This window comes from Anopheles darlingi, chromosome 2 (genome assembly GCF_943734745.1).
Source record: "Anopheles darlingi chromosome 2, idAnoDarlMG_H_01, whole genome shotgun sequence".
In the NCBI taxonomy this organism is placed as follows: Eukaryota; Metazoa; Arthropoda; class Insecta; order Diptera; family Culicidae; genus Anopheles; species Anopheles darlingi.
This window is the reverse complement of record NC_064874.1, coordinates 22,715,046-22,735,057: the sequence shown is the minus strand read 5'-3', so window position 1 is coordinate 22,735,057 and position 20,012 is coordinate 22,715,046. Positions and strand designations below refer to the sequence as shown.

Sequence of the window (20,012 nt, the reverse complement as noted above, 5' to 3'; positions counted from 1 at the left end):
GCTTATGGTGAGATTTCCAAGCGATTTGAATGTGTACGCGAACGGATTTGTGAACGTCGCGTTATGGTGAAACGGCTTTCAAATGTTTCCAGAATGATGCATAATCAATCCCTGGTGATTGCGTGGCATGCTGCATGTTCCATAATCCAATTGCGGCTCAGCTGGAAATATTTACTTAAAATTTTAGTAACCCTTTCCGTGGCGAGCAGAGTGGCGCAGTGGAAGCGTGCTGGGCCCATAACCCAGAGGTCCGTAGATCGAAACTACGTTCTGCTATCCTGGAAAATTCTCCTTTTTCCCTTTCGTTTGCAACAGTAGAAGAGAGGTTTTTAGTGGTGTGTGTTGTTGTGTGGAACTATTTTAGTAGCGTTTTTGAATCAGGATAGTGTCTTTCAAGGGTAGAGGTTTAATACATACTTCGTACCTGCTGCAACTCAGCTATTTTTTATGCATCCAACATTATTCTTGCACATAGCGTAATCACTCAGACATGAGAGAAAGAAAATGTCTAATCAAATCCAAAACAAGCTAGATTGATTACCTTCAGAGAAAGTGGACAGTTGAAATCGTAATAATTGTAAAACATTTTTTAATGAAATTCGGTTGTATTATGGCGAAACGAAACTAATTTGAATGACGAATTTGAAAGCACTAGAGCGAGCGCACTAGAGCATCACAAAGCTCTCATAATCGATTGCTTTCCACCGTCACTGGCGAGTGAAGATGCGTCGAGCTCGTCGAAATTCAGGACCCATTCAGGACGCCTGCTATAATGCCTTATAATAAATCACCGACCATCAAATCGCCGCTCGTTCAAAGCGCAGAAAAGAAGCGCAGAAAAGGCGGAACTGCACCGAAGGAGCTGCTGTTGGGTCAAAAGCGCCACCGTGGTCGGCATTCCTGGGCGCTTGATGAGCGCCATGACGAGCGCCAGCCGTACCGAAAGGAAAAGAAACAACAACAGCCTAGCGCCTGGACAAATTTCCCTAAGTCATGGTTCGCGTCTTCCCCTTCGCCCCGTGTCCCTTAGCTTAAATGGCCGTGATTGGGGGCAATTTTCGCTGAAGCCAGCGCCACCAACGCCACCCTATGGACACCTTCACAAAAGGAACAGCTTTCCTTCTAGTTAACTTCTTCAAACAGGCGGTTCTGGTTCCACTCTCTCTGTCCCTGCTCTTGTCCTTCGCTTCTTTGCGCGGCATTAATGGCATAAAAAGCGAGGGGGGGAAGAGAAATGGCGCAGGGCAGACGGATGGTCACACGATGCTTTTGATCGCTTTAAGCTGATGGGTGATTTGTGCCCTCCATGCCACCGTCCCCGTCCCTCCAGTGCGGGTTATGATTGAGCGGTGCTGTGGATCTTAAATGTCTATTAGGGGACCGACCATCGGAGATGCTCGAGAAGCGCCACAGTTTGAGTTTGATTATCGTAAACGCGGACGCGAAACGACGGCTGCTCGCACTTAACATTATGGCGTTGCTGCGCGATGATAGCGTGCATGACAACATATTCCAACACAACAAAATCATAACACGATTACGCCGGTGTATTACCCATCGCCCATCGCCCGTCACAACGAGCTGAGTAATCGTTTAGCAATAAAATTTGCGAGTTTATGCGAGATCTACTGGGTTCCATTCCGGTCACTCACTGTCACCGCACAGCGCCTGCTGCTGTTGCTATCTGTTACGATATCATCATCATCATCCTGGCAACGGCGTGGACTGCCCCTTCACTCATCCATCATTTTATGCTCTCTCTCGTTTCGGTTGATTTGGCAAAGAAGCACGTGTTTATCGACACGTGCTCACAACCGATTGGCGTGCGTTACCAAGGAGACGACAGCGCCTCATGGTCGGCTGCTGCTTGACCGAGCAAGAAAAAGGGGTTGCCCGGTACAAGCTGTAGGGATTCAATTTTCGGCGAGCAAATAACAACGAGTGATAACGAGAAACTCCAACGCGAACTTTCAACAGATGCTGTGCTCCAGCTGAGGCGACCCCTAAACTACTAACATTTCCACACACACACATACTCACACACAATATGGATGATGGATCGTTCGTAGCGGCATCTTTTTTGTAACGCTTCACTTCAGCCAACCGAGCGAATGGGTTTGTTTGCTATTTAAGGTTCCACATTAAAGCTACCACCACGGATGCTTAAAGTGATGTTAATTTCATTTTAAAATCTCACCAAATCCCTGGCAAACATTTCACACAAACATATCAACGGAGAGGAGCTTTACACCGGGCCCATTAATCATCATAATCAAAGCGCTTAATAGAAAACACGAAAGTGTGCGAAGGTGCAGCTCGCTTCCTACGCGCGGCATTTATCATCCCCGTCATGGATGCAGCTCGATTAATACACACAAAAAAAAACTAAAAGCCAAAAGGCCATGCATCGAATCGATGAAGCGCTTTAAAGTGCATTCCACTAATCTGGGCACCGATTTTGCAGCAACAGCAGCAGCAGCTTTGACAGCTAGCTAGGGTGCAACGGTGGTGCTATAGTGTAACCGGATCCGGTTACTGGTTCCAGCCATCACCGTGCCCTGAACATCCGAAAACATGTGCCGCTTCTCACGTGTAGCAGATTGATTACAGCCGATACACAACATCACGCACGCCGGGGGCCTGCTGGGCCGCCTGGACTGGGTGCACTGAAGAGTGATCCTTCAGGGTGGATTTGGGCACACGCTCGTTGCTCGATTTTTCGTCTATCAACCCCGGACCCGGGATCCATCCGATAGTTGATGTGCATCGTACCATGGTGCTTGTGTTGCTTGTGCTGCAGTTTGCAAATCGGTCGATGCCAACGAAAGCGCAACGAACCGAACCGAAGCATCAGCCCCTTTTTCTGGAATTCATGTAGCTGTAGTTGTGGGAAAGGGGATTTTCGATACTATCGATCGCACCGGTTCGGTGTTTTTGCCGATACTTTCGGTTCACTTTGTGCTCGATTCGATTCACACTTCTTGCTTGCCCGTACCATTGCCGCCGCCGAGAAGCCACCTTGCTGGTGGCCACAGATGGTATCACGTAATGCCGAGTGTAATGCTTTAATTTAAATCGATTGCTTCACTGAACAGCGAGAAAAGGCGCCACTTCAGTGCTGCTCCGCGTACACCGCGGTATTGATGTGCAGAGCGAAAAGAGGATGTTGCTACTGGTGGTGGTGATGGTGTTGGGTTGCATCGTTTGTCGAATAATGAGCGCTATATTTTAAGGGAATTAAGTTGGAATACCTTGAACGGCTTTTCTCTGTCTCTCGCCTTTATTGGCATCTGGGGTACTGTGCTGGGTAGATGTGCCCATGTCCCGTGAATATGTAACAGTGTGTACGCTCTCCGTTCCTGAAATAGGATTTTCTCATTAAAAATCGATTTCAAAAGGATTCCACCAACCAAACGGGGTAAGCCCGGCCGGGGGTTCCCAGGGGAACTTGTTCCAAACATATGAACAATGCGGCGCTGGAATGGAAAGGAAATGTAAGGGGGAATAAGCTGAAACAATGCACCCACTGATCGTAACAGTAACGTTCCATTTCAATTTTATGCTGTTCATCATTCCATTGCGCTCTGCGCGCGTTGAGTACCTATGGTGGGAGGAGGGAGGGAGCAATGAATGGAAGAGGGCTTTATCACGATTAAAATTATAATGACCACGGTGGTTCCAAGGACCACGGGAAACCGACCGACCGCTCGGTGCACTCTGGGGAGCGTGTTTTCATTTGCAACCTGCAGATCTCCGCGGACGGAGATGGACACCAGCAATCATGTCGCGCCGCACCATCGTGTGTATGTGCGCTCCATCCTTCGTAACCGTTACTACCTGAGTGCATAATAATTGGCGGCAACACGTTGCTTGTTGATTTTTCATCACGCTAATTACTGTTGTTACCAGAAGTGAATGGCACTTGGCAAGTGGCACGTCTGTTTATGCGCTGCCAGAACGCTTGACTGTTGTTGGAACGAATGGTGTTAATGTTTTACGGTTCTGGCTTATTTAGAAGCTATTTCTGGTTCACTTTTTCTTCGCTTGGGATCCCTCTGGTAGGAATAGCGGCATGCCGTTGAAGAGACATGTTGGCATAAACACTTGAGAAATGGTTCGAAGAAAGGTTGTTAAGGCTAGGTTGTTTAGCGTTTTAAAGAAAAGTAGTTAAAATCGATTAAAGGTTCAGGCAGGTATTTTTAGACGGACACAGTTTAACGAAAACATTTTAACTAGCATTGCTTCACTCAAGATGAGAAAATATGTAGCGATATTATGAATCTGAATGAGCATTCGAATCATTCCATTTTAGTGCAAAATAATATAAAATTCAGTAAAGAAAATGGATCAATACACGGCACGCAAATGATTCAACGGTTTTGCAAGTTGTTTACGCTTCTTTTACGCTGCTTTTCGCTACATCTAAGTATACGAGAAGGATTTAAAAATGCACAAGTTAATAAGCAGTTTGATTAAGGTTCGTATTCAAATTGACTGACAGGTTTAATTAGAGACTCGATTCGGGGTCTGTTCTGCATCTCATCAAACCTCGACGTTAAAGCCTCCCAAAATATTTAATCACAATATTCCCCCGGGGAAAAAAGAGGAAAACCTTTTTGAGCCCTCATTGAAACAAGAAGTTCAACATTCAATTAGACTCATCCATAGATACCACATGGAACCAAAGGACGCAACGACGTCGGCACCATACGGACACATTCCACATTTGCCTTCACCGCTTTTTAACCACCAGATCAAATCCTTTCGTTTTTCCAGCTCACCGACCGACTGTTAAGCCCTCGCCACCTGCATTTGTTCCACGCAAAAGGGGGAAAAGAAATTTGTCGTTTGCCCTCTTTCAAACGAGCTAAAAAGCTAGAAAACTCCCTCCCGAGCACCAACAGGAGCACAATGGCTTTGGCTTCTGGGAAGCTAGCCTTGCCGGTGGCCTTTGCTTTGGTCCGACGGTGACGATAGACTCACTCGTTTTTCCGAACTCCTTCGCCACGGTCACAGGTGCAGGTCACTTCAGATCCCGGTGTCCCGGAGTGCATAGCGACAGTCAGGCAGGCAGGCAGGCATGGCCAGAATACCCACTGATGCCTCCTTCCACCTGTGTGAGTGCTCCACTGAATCGAATAGACTTAACAAGATTACATTTTTGCAATCATAACACAAGTGAACCCCTTCAAATACGTGTGATTATGTTTGTCCACCTGCTGCCAAGGAGTGGTGCGCCAGTGATTCAAGGTATTCCAGCTACTGTTGCTGCTGCCTTTCCTTTGCTACCGAACATCCTTTGCGTTGCGTCCAGCGCTCGACAAAACCTTTTATCATCTCTTAAAGTGGGCAGCATAAGCATACGTTACGGGTTGTAGACGGTGCTAGACCACACTTCTGGCAGTTGGTTTGCTTCCAGTGTGCTCTTAGTCTGGCTAAAAGTACCAGAAAATCCGTACTCCAGCTGCTGCTACTGCTGCTACTGCTGGTCCTGATAAGTGGTTCCATTGAGTGGACCAGCCCTTCCAGGCAGGTTCCAGTGGCAGGTTCCTCCAGAAGAAAAGCTCAAGAGTGCACAACAAACTTACTGCGGTGGCTGGCCGGGCGAAGAATTAGTTCCTGTACTCCAAAATGATCAAACAGACCCATTCAACTCGATTCCAAATACCGTCTTTACCAACGCTCTCCATGCTGGACCCTTTGTGTCCTTTCAATTTGGGGGTTTGGAAGGTAAATACCCCATGGCCATAGGGCTGTAGCATGCATTACGATCCCACATGGACGTAGCTACCGGTAGACCTCTATACCAATTAATTCTCTTCCACAGCCTCCTACAGATACAATTAAACTTGATCTAAAAGGCAAACAAGCTGCACGTCATCACCTGCTGCCCACACTCTAACCATCCCAGTAACCTATTAACGTCTTAAAACGGGTCAATCCAACCAATTGCACCGACCATAATGAGCACCAGGATGTGAGGTTAGGAAATCTCCGAAAAGGGAAAACTTCACGCCGACGACCACGGCACAATTCTATCGTCCTGGGTCAAGCGGAACAGAGCGACTAGGACGCGTCGGACGCCCTTCCCGGCCTTTACTAACCGGACGGTAAGCGATTATTAATGAGCAGCAGCAGCGGCGGCGGCGATGGTGAAGTAATTAAGATGGATCAAAATTTATTATCTAATTTCAGTCTGCGCCTCGGTAACGGTCCGATGCTACTGCTGCTGCTGCCGCTGTCAAGTAGATCGAGTTCAGGTTCAGGTTCAGGTGGAATGAATAATTTACTGCAACTCGCTCCCGCCACCCCCGGGTAGTAGTCAACGTTTCGCTGCTGATGCTTTCGATGCTTCGTGGCCACTCGGTTTGCGTCCGGCTTAAAGGTTCTGCATAGAAATTAAGGCCTCGTTAATGGATGCCCAAATCGCGCGGAGCGACAATCGGGTTTTATTTTCCTCCTTCTTTGCAATACATTGAATCTAAAAGTGTAAAACCCGTTCTCTTTTACGAAAAACCGATACGAACACGGGATTCAAAGGGATTTATCGATTAAGTTGTGCTCGAACCTTGCTCGAGGGCAGGACGGCCACCAGGCAGAGGGATTCCGCAAACGAAAACATCAATCAAGAGTGCTATACGTCTTAGCAGCTCTCAGTAAGAAGCTCGATTGAAGACGCATTCTGAAAATCTTCTACCATCCCATTCCTTCTTCGTTCAACGGTAGGAGAGCATTTGATCGAGGAAAGAATTTTCCAATAACGATTCGGTCCTTCAACGTCGTCTGCAACCGCGGACTGACGCCGGGATAAGGATGTGGTATCTGCGCTTTTGTAATTCCCCCCCCCCCACCCTCCACACACACACAGCTCCAAACCCCACTCGAGCTCGCCGTCGTCGTCGTCGTTGCTGCGAAGGATTCGAAAGGGGCCGGGACTTGGAAAACTCACCTTCGTCTCGTGAAACCCGCTCAACCGGTCAATGGGCCGGTATGCGGTGTGCTTCAGGACCGTCAAGACCTGTCAAATCAAGTTTAATCAAATTGTCATTTGTTCCGGGGGCGGTGCAACGGCGCTACGTCGGTTACGATGGAATCCCCGGGGGCGTGCAAAAAAAAGGATACTTTTCACCAACATGACCCGTGGTTTGACCTTCTTTATTTGATCCCGTCCATCGCACTAACAACATCCGGTTCTGGTGATCCCTCTTGGTGGTGGGAATGGGACCAACATTCGAAGATTAATAGTAACTTTCGGGGCGCAGCTCGGCAGCGGCTTTAATGAGCGAAAAGGCATTGAAAGGGAAAGGAGAAATGAGGGAAATGTTTACTTCTTGGTGCTGGTGAGAGAACTTTGTTTAAGATTCGTCGTAAAATCAAAGTACAGGAAAGTTTCCTGGGTTTCCAACTGTCCAAGACTTCGCCGGAATGTCATTATTTGTAACAAAAAATAAAGTTAGCATCCGGTACAACGCACTTGCTGCTCGAACTACCATTTGTTGTTGATTTCGAAACACGATCCAGAAACTCTGGAGCCAGCGAATACAACGTCTTCCCACGTCTTCCCGTACACCGAGGCCACAGGTGACACGTTTCGTAATTAAAACTACCTTACGATTGACTATTTTGGGCCGCCCCAAGTCGTACCTGGCGTTGCATAACGCCACAACAGAGCGCCGGAGCACAGCACACGGGAAGAAAAACTTTCCGTTCCGGTCGGTATCCAGACCCGAGCCACAAACATTTGCGCCCAATTTCAACCATTACCACGCGAACCGGCGTACGTACGACGATGAGCACCGCACCGGATACGGCACTCCGTCCACGGAACACACCATGGAACATATACTTTCCCCTGTTAGGGGTTCCCCAAAAAAGGGCAACCAGACGGACGGACGGACGGACGGACGGACAGCTTCTCGAGGCCGGCTCGGTTCGGCTTTTCTCGGTTACCATTTGGTGGAGCACCGTTCGAGTACGAACTAAACAGAACCCCTGCTGGACGGACAGGTTGCTCTGATAACTTTTCAGATTTAACGTCTCACTGCACGCGCTCATTGCAGGGCAGGTACTGTTTCGGTTGCTAGCTGGTGACGTTGAAGTCCGCAAATGAAGACATGATGCTGTGGCTGGTGTAATGCATCGAGCATGCAGCAGGAGCAGCAGCAGCAGCATTGGCACCGGTAAACAGTACCGGGAACTGCACTGCCAGCAACCAACAAACAACGTATGGTTTGTGGAGGTTTCCCGGGAAGCTAATAGTGCTGGTAATTACTCCGCAAGTTACACACCGTATGCACACCGACATACACTATATTTCGGCCACGAGATGCTGATGCAGGAACATTTTAGAAGGTGCCTCTACATGGTGTGCAAGCGTTGCAAAGACATTTGTGGCGCTGTAAGATGTGTGTAGCTTCAAACTTTCATTGATTAATGACTCTTGAAAAAGCTGAATATCATAAATTGGAGGCTTTAGAAGCAGTTTTCCATTTTGGGTGATTATAGGCGTTATCATTCTGCTACGCTTAGATCAGAACCTCGCACCAGTAGTAAGACTGTTCTCTGGCCACTGTAAGTCTGCTCTAGCGTCGACTCCTCCATTTCAACATCATCATCACCAGTCGCCAGTTTACCGTAAGAGGAAAAAAACACTGTTGCATCTTTGTTGTCTGCTGCGGAAAGGAAAATCATTTCTTCAATGCGAATAGAGTCGCAGGAAGAGGAAGAGACATTGTTTCCCCTCTTTCTCCTCCCCAAAAAACCATTCCAAACCAGCGGAAGCGAAGAAGTTGCGCCGATCACGTACGACACGTCAGTTTACTCGCCAACTTCCCTTCCCGTTCTACTTGGCCACTTCGAGACTTCGGTTTCAGGTCATCACTGTCAATGTGGCAGTGGCAGAAACACGGAAACGGAACACGGGGGAATGGAACTAGCTCGCCATTTCGCTGAAACCGAGACAACAACAATAATAGTTGAAGCAGAAGAAGAAGATGGAAGGAGGAAGAAAAGAAGGAAAAGAAGCAGTCAAATAACTTTCTTGCCAGCCGTCATCGTCGTCGTCATCGTCTTAGTAGTCTGGTATGGACTCACTAACGATCCTGAAACCCCACTGACGGGAGAACATCAAACCCAAAACGTCTAAATGCTTGTCATAACGGAGACGATGACCGCATCGTGGCTGGACCCTCTCTTTCTGTCTCTCTATCTTGCTAACGCGGGGTCAAGCGTGTCTGATTTGATCATACTTTGCAATAATATCATAAACTCCGGGCCACTACTAATACTTCTCAACTTCTCCTTGGGCTAAGCACCCCCCACGCCCATCAGCCACACGATCAGATGGCTCAGACAAGATAAATAAGGTGGCGCAACAAACAACAACTACCAGTAGGAGGAGGAGGAGGAGATGAGGCTAGGTTCACAATAACTCCTCCCCCTCTTGGAGCAAGAGGAACAGTGGCCCATTGGGCAGAAACTTTTCACTTTCCTGCCGGACCTTCCAGTGACATTAACACGTGGCTCAGGGCACGTGGTTGACTGTCTGAACATTAAATAGAGCAAAAGGATGAACATAATTTTATTAAAAAAAAACAAGCGCATCGCACGACAATCTTGCGACAGACATTGGAACTCATATTTCATTTACTAGCGCCTCGAGCAGCAGCAGTAGCACATTGGTGACACATTTCCACAGGGAACCGAACCGAACCACCAATTATATTGACTAATGAAAACAAGCGCCCGGCATCACTTTCTGTGATAAACGATCTGGTGCTAGCCGGCGACCAAACAGAGGACCTCGCCTAGAGTGACAGCTCCACCGCTGCTGCTGCTGCTGGTACTGCTGACCAAAAAGGGTCTGTGTCACGCGCGCGCGGAACAGAATCCAGACGAAAAACTAACAAAACCGAGGAACAAGAAAGAGGTGCAAACCGAGCTGCACACCATTTTGCGCGGTGCTCGGCGCGGTACTCATTTCATCGCGCTCTGACCATCGCTTTCTGATGCCACGTGCCGCTTTTGCTCCTATGACTTGAGCGCCGGGACAGTCCGTGAGATGACAGTCATAAATCATCAGCGAAGACAAATGCAGAACATACCGCGCGACTGGATAGTGTCAACGGTTGCGCAACTCACTCTGTCTCTCTTCTTCTCTCTCTCTCGCACCAGTTTTGTGCTGCACTTTTTTTTGTTAATTAATTAGAACGCTACTTCAGCCGGAAAGAAGAGTCCTGGGGACGGCTATCCAGCTGAGTACAATTAACAAATTGAAAACCACTCGACTCGAACAACTCGCAGCGCACATGGAAGAACCTGCTTTAAACCTGGAATGTCGTGCTGATCGCGTATGTTACCTAAAAGGACAACCAGCTAAGATTCTTAGTTACACTAGCGACTCCAAAGGAAAAATCTCAATATGTCGTAGCAAGCCCTTACGCGGTCCCGGCGAAACTACGCGCATCACGATGCTCATCAATAAAACATGAGTATGCTAATACGCTCTCTGCCGGAACTGGTGCTGGATGGATTGTAAATCATAACCATGTGCTCCGTTACACCGGTGGCTACACTTCCGCAAAACCTACACAGCGGCGCCCGCAACACGCGGTGAGAATGGAGATGAAGATAGGAACCTGCCCTAGGAGAGGAACATCCGCCATTCCTGTGCTGATTTCCCATGACCAACAACGCTAAACTTCGGCCTCCCCGGTTCAGGAACGGCGGCGCAATCTTAGCCCGCAAACTACTATGGGTTAGTTATTTATTTATTCTGCCCCGAGTTTCGAGTTTTCGAGGACTAACGGGTAATCATAATACCTTGTGGCCAACCGGCCAGGACACCCAGTCCAGCCCAGCCGCCCGGTTTTGTCATGGCCCAAAGATGCCATTCGACTTTGGACCTCGTTCCGTATGCATGGAGAAGATGGTTTTGTTGAGAAAATAATCATTATACATTTAAAATTATCAACCTCCCTCCTCCGTGAAGGAGAATCTGAAGCAAGTTTCCCTTGCTCGGAAGTGAAGATAGTGGCTTGTTGCCTCGGAAGTGTGTTGTGTTGTGCTCCTGTGGACCGAGCAGACGCTTTCTCATTAACCATTCCACCCACCCGCTCGAGCTCGCATGGAGTGTGGACTGCAAGACTTCGGATCGCCACCCAGTATCTAAACTATTTTCACTCTTGCGTCACGGTTAGTAACTTGTCCGGTTTTTGGGAATCGAATCAGTATTCAAATGTATGTAGCAAAGTACCAAGTGACCAATCTCGCCACTAGCATCTCATTACGCAGCTTGTGATGGTCGCCAAACGGTCAAACTTTCACGCTGCTAACATTGATATCTCACGTGTTGATGAGGCAGGCACCGCGAATGGCGAATTCGTAATGCACAGAACCCCGGGAGAGAACGAAGTGAAGGTATATGGTCCAAAACCACAAAACTTTTCTACCGCGTTCTACCTCACATGGGCTGATGGATGGAGACAGCTTCGCATCAATCCCCCGCTGAAGCGCTGACACGTTTTCACGCTCACGATGATGGTCCCCTTCTCAGGACGACGACGCCGATCCATCGTCCGGTGACACCAGTTTACTAACACGACAATAAGCATCGATGTCGGGCAGGAAAAAAGCCAGGTATCACAAAACTTTTCGCACGCCCACATTACAGACAGCTGCCATTTGGCCATCGCTTTTACTGTGTGTCCTGCGAGAGTTTATCGAACTTTCCGGCTTTTTTCGCCCCGACCACGAAATTGGTGAGATGCATGTTTCGACATTCGGTGCGACCATTCAACTCTCACACACGGTCTGGTTTCGGTTGAATTAAATCAACAGCAACAGGAGCAGCGGCAAAAAAAAGAGGAGGAGGAGGGCAAAACAAAAAAGGAACGCACCTTGCGCACCAACCGGACAGACAACAGCTCCGAGCTCCGACTGGTCACATACTGGCCGACACTGGCCCTCGGGGCCGGTACCGCATAACTACGGTCAAACTTTCGGCCACAGCAAGCTGCGAACGACGATCTGATGCTAAAACGGTTTCATGGCGTAAATCATAGCAAGCAAGCAAACAGGAACCGCAGCCTCCTTCGACCTTCGAGTGGAACGTTGCACATGGAGACGCCTGGTGTTTGGTGTAAAAACCATCATGCGCCTCCATCCATGTTGGCATTGAAACGTTCCAACAAATTTAGCTGCCACCGAACCGACCGTTTTTCCCCCGACAGAGCTCGGGGTGCATTCCAAGCCCAAGTGTGTGTATGTGTGTGTGTGTGCGTGTGTGTATTCACGCAGAAGAAATCCGTTTTACGTGAACGACCATTGACGCGAGATTAGTTGCTGGAGCTGGTATGGACCAACACCGATGCTCCAAATTTGGTACAAAACCAATTCATTTCAATTTTTGGTTGAGTTTGGCCAAAATTACAGTTTTGCTGCCGACGGGTGAAGCTAAACAAATGTGGCTCGTTGGTGGTCTGCTGCCAGGACCAGTGCCGCCGGTAATTAAATGCTTCGAAACGAACGAACGAGAAACTTTGCCCCAAAAACTAATGAACCCTAGTGTAAAGTTATGCTAAACTGATTAGCGCAAATTTAGTTCTCAAACATTGAACATGAAGCTGAAGCCACACACAAGCTCGCTTTTGGTTTCGTAGCCTCGTATTCACAACCAACGGTAAGCAGGAATACACTTCACGCACTAAATGAGATTGAATTTACGATCTGCACAGCCCTGCCCTCAATTCGAGAATAACAAGTTAATGTTGTTCGTCGAAATCGCTAAACGATTCGGAAAGGAATGATACGAATCTGCCAATCTGCCGACACGCTGTTCTGCCGGTTTACACTGCAATTCGGTCACCGATAAACGACAAAGAAGCTAATAAAAAGGCCAATACAACCACAAATCACCTACAAGCGAACGACAGTAATGGGTCACTAATCGGGGGGTGCATGAACATGAATTGACGACCATTGGCATCGGCACTTTTGCGCAGAGAGAGGGAGACAGAGAGAAAGAGAGAGCGATTCATGGAGCAATACATCTTTACGACACCACAAATCCAGCCCGGAACATCGTGATTTGACCCGTTTGCTGACCAGCAGCAGCATCACCACCGCAAAGTCCGACGGCCAGAACTTCATTCTGTCCATCCATTATCAGCTCAAATCCAACTCATTCTCTCTACCGCCTAGTTCCTAATATATCCCCAACCCACAGTGAGACAGAGAAAGAGAGACAGAGTGATAAGAGTATCGTTAAAAGTCGTTCCCAACTCGATTACTAATTTTCTGCAAAAAGCGCGCGGGCCTCGGGGCCCCGGGGCTGCACTGTTGGTGCATTTTCCAATTTAAGTTTCCGAAAGTCCGAATGTGCAACTCCTTTAGCGGTGGCGGATATTCCCCCGCGAGGGCTTTATTTGATAAAAGAAAAAAGGTGAATGGCAAAGAACGCTCAAGACAGAGAGAGAAACAAATAGAGACAAAGAGAAAGAGAGAGCCAGTGCCCGTTAGTGAAAGTAAATCTCCACAAAACTTTGGCATTACACTGGTACCGCACCAGACGCCGATATCTCCAAAGATCTCCCGGGCCCGGGCCCGTGGGTCCGGGTCCCAAGGGTTGATTAAATCTTGGACGAAATTTACCGGCGTAGAATCCTTCATCCATTCATCCGGGGCTGTTTGGTCGCCCGGTTTTTCCTTTTTTTTTTTTTGCTGCTCTCAGCGCCATTCTTCACCCAGAACAATATCCCGGGGGAGGAGTGGGTCTGGCGCAAGGGTCCAGCAACAAAAGCGGTCCCCGTCCCGGAAGAAGACTGCTGGAAGGACCTTTTCATTTGACGATGGATCGAGCTGGTTTGCTCTTGTTCGAGCACAATGTACCCCCAAAAACCCCCTACCTGAGCACACGACAAGTGACCAACCGAACGACCGAACACCGGAACCGAAAAAAGGGGAGCAAAAAACGAACTGTCCGGTCCCCGACATGTAAAAAAAAAAAACAGAGTGTCGAGAGTGAATTGGTGTAAATCGGAAATTGGCATTTTAAAAATATTCCTTTCGTGACGGCGAGGACGAGTTGTCCTTCGCCACGATACGTCGATGCCACGATTCATTTCAATTTACCTTTACTTTGTACTATCCGCTTGGGAGCTTCTGAAGGGCTCTCTCTCTCTCTCTCCCGGGGGGACAAGATGTTGAAGAAATGCTCTTGCTAATGGACGCGAGACACTATTCTATGCTACGCTGTAGCACATGAATGAGGAGAAGACAGCGAAAGGCAAACGAATAATATTCCTTTCTGCCAATGGAATGAAATCACATTTTCCGTCTCCATCCGGCCAGACTTTCCAGGCATGCGACCTTCATGCGGTACGGAGCGGTGCAATTCGTTCATACGGTCAAGCTAGCAACAGCTGGCCCTCGCAATGGATGATGAATGAGTAAACGGCCCCTTGGTAAACCGTGGCCCTGGTCTGTGTTTGCTTCACTTTTCCGCTTCTTCGAATGCTCTTTTCGAATCAGAATCGTTTCATTTTCATTGGAGTCCCATTATACAAATTCTATTCAAGTTCTCTAGCTCTTGCGGCCGGTTTCACTCGTCAGATATTGCACTTAGACTGGTTTAAGCTTTAATTTAACCTTTAAGATCTTATGATAATTTGAAGAATATCTTGAATCGCTGATGAGTATTAATACAATATTAGCAAGCCTTTTTCTGTTGCTAATGAAAGAAAATTATAAAAAAGTGACGACCATGATTTTTGTTTATTAGTATGAGACATAAAGATGATAAAACTACTTGAATAACTTGATTTACGCAGAATTTTATAAAACTACTACAACTACATTCGATTACACAGATATAACATGTCAATGCTAAATAAAATATTACATTACTGTAACAAATCATGCTACAGTTTTACATATTTTGTTCATGTAACATAACTCTACTTATCTACAGTTAAATATATACACAGCTCTTTCTATTCTTTCCTTTTGATGTTGTTTTACTCTGTCGTCGCCCCATAATCCGATGAATTATCTCGTAAAAAGCCTCCCTTTTGTATGTTTTATAGGCCTACCTTCAACTATATGGTATAAAGTAAAGTCCTGATTGATCCCTTCTCTATTGCACATCGTACGGGTTTCGTTCCATTCGTGAATAAATCCCATTTATCCCAGCAACTCATCCGATCATTGGGAATTAAATGTATCACCTACCCCCCTCCCGACGGTTGCGGTGCACTAAAATCCTTTTTATGTATCCAGCATTGGCAACCGAACCAAAGTGATGAAAATCGATACTCGTTCGTCAGTGGTGTGTGTGAGTGTGCATATAATAAATTGGTGAGCTGCGAGCTCGTAATGGAACTAATTGTTTATTGCTGATGAGAGCTATATTTCTTCGATCGAGCAATCTTACTCTTGGCACTACCAGCACGAATACGTTTTAACTAAGCCGTTACACACGTCCAGACAGCAAATTATTGTGGCTCGCTTAACAATCTACTATAGAGTGGCTGCAGCAATAGTGGCGAACATGCAAGCAACACATACAAACCTTCACCTTCGTACCGTTACACTCTCCTGAGACTCACTCTTCACACCAGCCACACCGGTGGTGTCTATAAATATTACTCGATTAATTATTCATTGCATTAATTACTTCCCTTCACACCGATAGGAAGATTCACGCGTGGCGCCCCACGGTGGCTCGAGCTGCTCGAGCGGAGCGCAATCCGAACGGGAATATAAGTCTTACGGAATCACGTTCTGCCTTGTTGGTTCCGTTCCGTTCGCCCCGAACGGCCCACCGGTGTCATATCTCTTGCGCGAACCAAATCACAGCCCTCCTTATGGACGGAATACTAATGGTTGTGCCGTTTGTGCCGCTCAGGCTCGACTTCGGTGCTAGTGGATCTACTTAAAACCAATCTAACCATTCTAATCGCCATGACACCATCGGATGCTTGTCTTCTGGATCGATGCTCGAATGGTGGCTAGAAATTCATCTGCTAATCAACACTCAATACCATTGCAATAAACAAGTACCGCTGGGTATTGTAATCGTTTACGAGCTACATTAAAGATGTGGCAAAAGGGTTTTGAAGAACCATGCGATTGAATCCAATTTACCATTAAATCCATAGACACCATTATTGGTAATTGAATATCGATCTAATTTTTACATAATAGCCTAATTTGCCATCAACCTAAACCCCAGTCGAGTCAATTTCAATTAGCAGCCACAGGCCATTAATTGCACCGAGGCATTCGAACGAATCCTAATTACCTTCAAAAGCACTTTTTATGATCGCTTGATTACCGCAAAAGCGAAGGTATTCGCCCATTTATTGAAAAGAATTATTTGTAGACATGGAAAAGACGCTCGAGCAATACCTTTGTTTCGACGGACAAGGAATATTTTCAACAGGCAACTAGATGGAATCGATTACACCAGATGATGCACTAACAATCTGTCTTGCGTTTTCCACTATACTTGGTCTTATTATTCAACTCAGTTTCAAAAGCAGCTCTACCGAACAAAGGTCATTTGCGGGCCGTTGCTAGACTCTTCCACATCATTAGCAAAACGTTCATAATGGCGAAACGATTGACTAGACCTTAATAACCCATTCTTTGAAAAGATCTTTCACTCCAAACGCATACTTATAATCATATTGTTTGCAAACCATTAGCCATACCAAACATATCTTTAATTAAGTGTCTCGATATCTAGATTTCTAGACCAAATCCTGGTCAAGCAAAATCACTGGCAAGAAAAGTATTTTTCTTTTCCATTCAACCTACACAGACTACACAATGCCTGGCAGCCAAGAGGTAAACGATACGTTGCTCAGGTGGCTCCTTCAACATTTTAATCTTGTTTTGTGAGACCAGAAGAAATCACCATCTCGCATCGGCATCGACCGATCGAATGCTCCATGTGGTCTCATGTGGCATCACATGGTGCGAGATGTGCCAGGGAGTTGATGCGACGATACCCGGCGACCGTTGCTTCTTCCTGGATATGATGGTATGATTTGCATTTGCGCTTACCGGGCGCATCAGGTGTCTGTCTGTCGATTTGCATATCGAATGCATATTCTCCCGAGCAATCATCACCGAATCGAATTGCGAATCTCCAGCAAGGCGATTGGGAATACCTGACTGACGTGATGATGGGCCGGTGCTCTCAGGTCTACTCAAAACACTCATTATCTTCTTTTGATTATCTTCTCACCATTTGCTGCACATGTGGACCTGTGGATATAGATGGCGTGACTGAAAGCGACAAACAAGGCTTGAGAGGGAAAAAGGAGAGAATGTACGATGCAAATCTGGAGAGGTATTGCATTAATTTATCTGCACTTAACGAGCCTTTGAATAATGAAGTTCATCTTCAAATGCAAAGGAGTAGCAGCAGAAGCAGCAGCAGCAATCGAATCGAAAGCCTTATTGTCTTTGTTGAGTTAGTTGGTTTGCGCAATGAACTCACCTTGGAGCCACTTGGAAAGAAAAAAGATTAATTTAAGATTTGCTCAAAAAGTATCATTCAGATCAAAAGTAGATTTGACCAAAAGAGAGGACGCTTCGAACTAAAATGTAGGAAAAAGGTCCTTTGCACGCATAGTTCTGTTATTGTAGCCCGCATTGAGTTACATTTCTGGCGCCGTCTCTCGCCGTGTTACGAGATAAAGCTTTAGGGACCGATTATGTGTCGTTGAGCGACAAAATGTACGCCAAAGGCATCGAAACCAATCGTTCAACCGCGACAAATAAAAAACCAACAAAAAATAAACCGCGAAACCGCAAGACTGCTACGTTCCGATTCGATGCAATCGATCATAGCCAAAGCGCTGCGCATCATTGCACCAATGGGACGCCACTCCAAGGGCACCTTACCTTAAAGAAAAAAGGTTGTCGGCAATGTCAGCTGTGAAGGTGCGACTCGTGCTGAATGTGAAGAAAGGTACCACCTGAATTAGCATATTAGGAAGGAGCTGGAGGTGTTGGAGACACAAGGAGATCCCAACACCACCATACACGCTGGAAGTCTCCCGGAATGTCACACTCACCGGAGCGAAACTTTTTTGCTTCGCTAGCGAGACATTCCGGTGGCGGCGTTCCGGTGAATGATTGATGCCCAAAATAGGGACCATTGCCCTAATGCTCACCAAAACGTACCATCACAGACAAACATACACACAGTCATAGGAACCTAGTGTGCGTTCCTACTTGTCAAACGGGTTCCCTTTTTCTATGCATAAATATCATTAAAAGATGGATTGTGGTTTCCTCCTTGTGGAACGATAGACAACGTACACAGCTGAAGGTAAACAACTGGCGCTGGTTCTCTCTCTCTGTCTGTCTCTTTCTCTCTCTTTACATATTTTTACGCATCGCTACCTCCCCCGGCCAGCCAGTGGTTCCAGTGGGCTGATATTCAAATTCTACTCCAACCATGTGTCAATACAGCTGCATAAATTCGAAATACCTGCTATTATCTTTGAAGCTCCCGGTAACAGCACCACCATACTCTTCCTGGCGGCTTTGCGTAGTTTCCTCGGCTCCTCGGCACGAAATGCTGGTGTGTATGCTGGATAATTCCGCCTAATACCAACTCAATTCGACATCCCACTTTTGCTCCTTCCTATTTTCATCCGATTCATACGCCTATGTGTGTGCGTGTATGTTGGAATCATGTTTTCTTATGCCATCAAGCCACCAGCTAACACCAGCTTTAAGGCGAACGAACGATCGCTACGAGGATGTCCACCACCATGTCCAGTGCGTGCCTGCGTGCCGTCCGGATGTAATTGAATAAATATTTGCGAATGGCATTGTCCTAGCACATCATAAAATATTATTTCGGAGAGCACGCACACGGACGCACGGGCACACGGATACAGGACGGCATCACACAAAATGCCACCATATAGTGATCGTACAATCCCGGGTGGTTCTGATGTCCGGACCCCGGCGTCCGCCCAAGGGCACTTGTTGTAATGTCAAACGTTGCGCATTACATTCCGATGGTACGGCGTCAACGGCGAAGGAGCCGGTCGGGCGTCTGCCGAGGGCGAGTTTTACTACTTTTTGTTGTCGTCGTTGTTGTTGTTGTTGGTAGTGATGCTGGCCCAGTAATAACTAGCCTCGGGCAGATTCCTTTTTCCTCCTTTCGTTTCGTTGGGAGCCACAGCGTATCTCGGTGCGTGCGTGCGTGCGTGCGTGTCTGTGTCTGCCTCCGAGCAATATCGTGACCTGTATCTGCAGCACACACACGCACGCACGCACACGTTATGTCATCAAATCCTTTGCTCGCCAATCGCACCAAAGCCAACCGATCAGAGCCGGAGCCAGCGACCGTAACATTGGAATCGTCGACGTCCTTGTCGTCGTGCGAAAAGCGTGGGATCGGTCACCGGATGCCTTCCTTTTTGCGGATTCCCCGAATCTCCCCGCAGTTCGGTTTAGTGTAAACAAGAATCAGCCACCGCCACACAGCATGCCATGGGTGTGCGCGTTCTAATGCTGCTGCTGCTCCTGTTGCTACGCTCGTATGTATTCGTATGCCGGCCTACTGTGACCCCGGGGGTGCATCGCTACCACAGCTCGTTCTTGTGAAAATATGAAATGCTGGAACAACTGGAATCACCCGGCAGCGGCGATGCCCGGATGGTTGATCAGTAAAGGTTTCAGGCAATCACCACGGCATCAGTCAGGATGTCGGCACTTCAAACATCAATCTGTTGCTCTGCCGATTGATGCGAGGCCGAGGTCAATGTGGGATTGGAAATGTGTTATTGGTAGAAGTAGATTCCCTTTAAGTTGCTGCCGCGGTATACGTGACACGGGAAAGTGCTCGGTGCTTCTGCCGTTGGGACACTCCAAACAACACACTCCATCTCAATTGGCCTCTATTGCCTTCTCTCTCGCTCTCTCCTTCTCGGCTAGTTCGGCTGCTCCTCATCCTGTGGAAGGAGGTTAAAAATAATTGATAG

At 47.3% G+C, this 20,012-nt stretch overlaps 1 non-coding gene across 1 annotated transcript; it reads left to right on the top strand.

Moving 5' to 3' along the window:
* Window positions 1-204: 204 nt before the first annotated feature.
* Trnam-cau (transfer RNA methionine (anticodon CAU)) lies at window positions 205-276 on the top strand. Its single transcript has one exon. It is a non-coding gene; the product is annotated as a tRNA-Met (tRNA).
* Window positions 277-20,012: the final 19,736 nt, after the last annotated feature.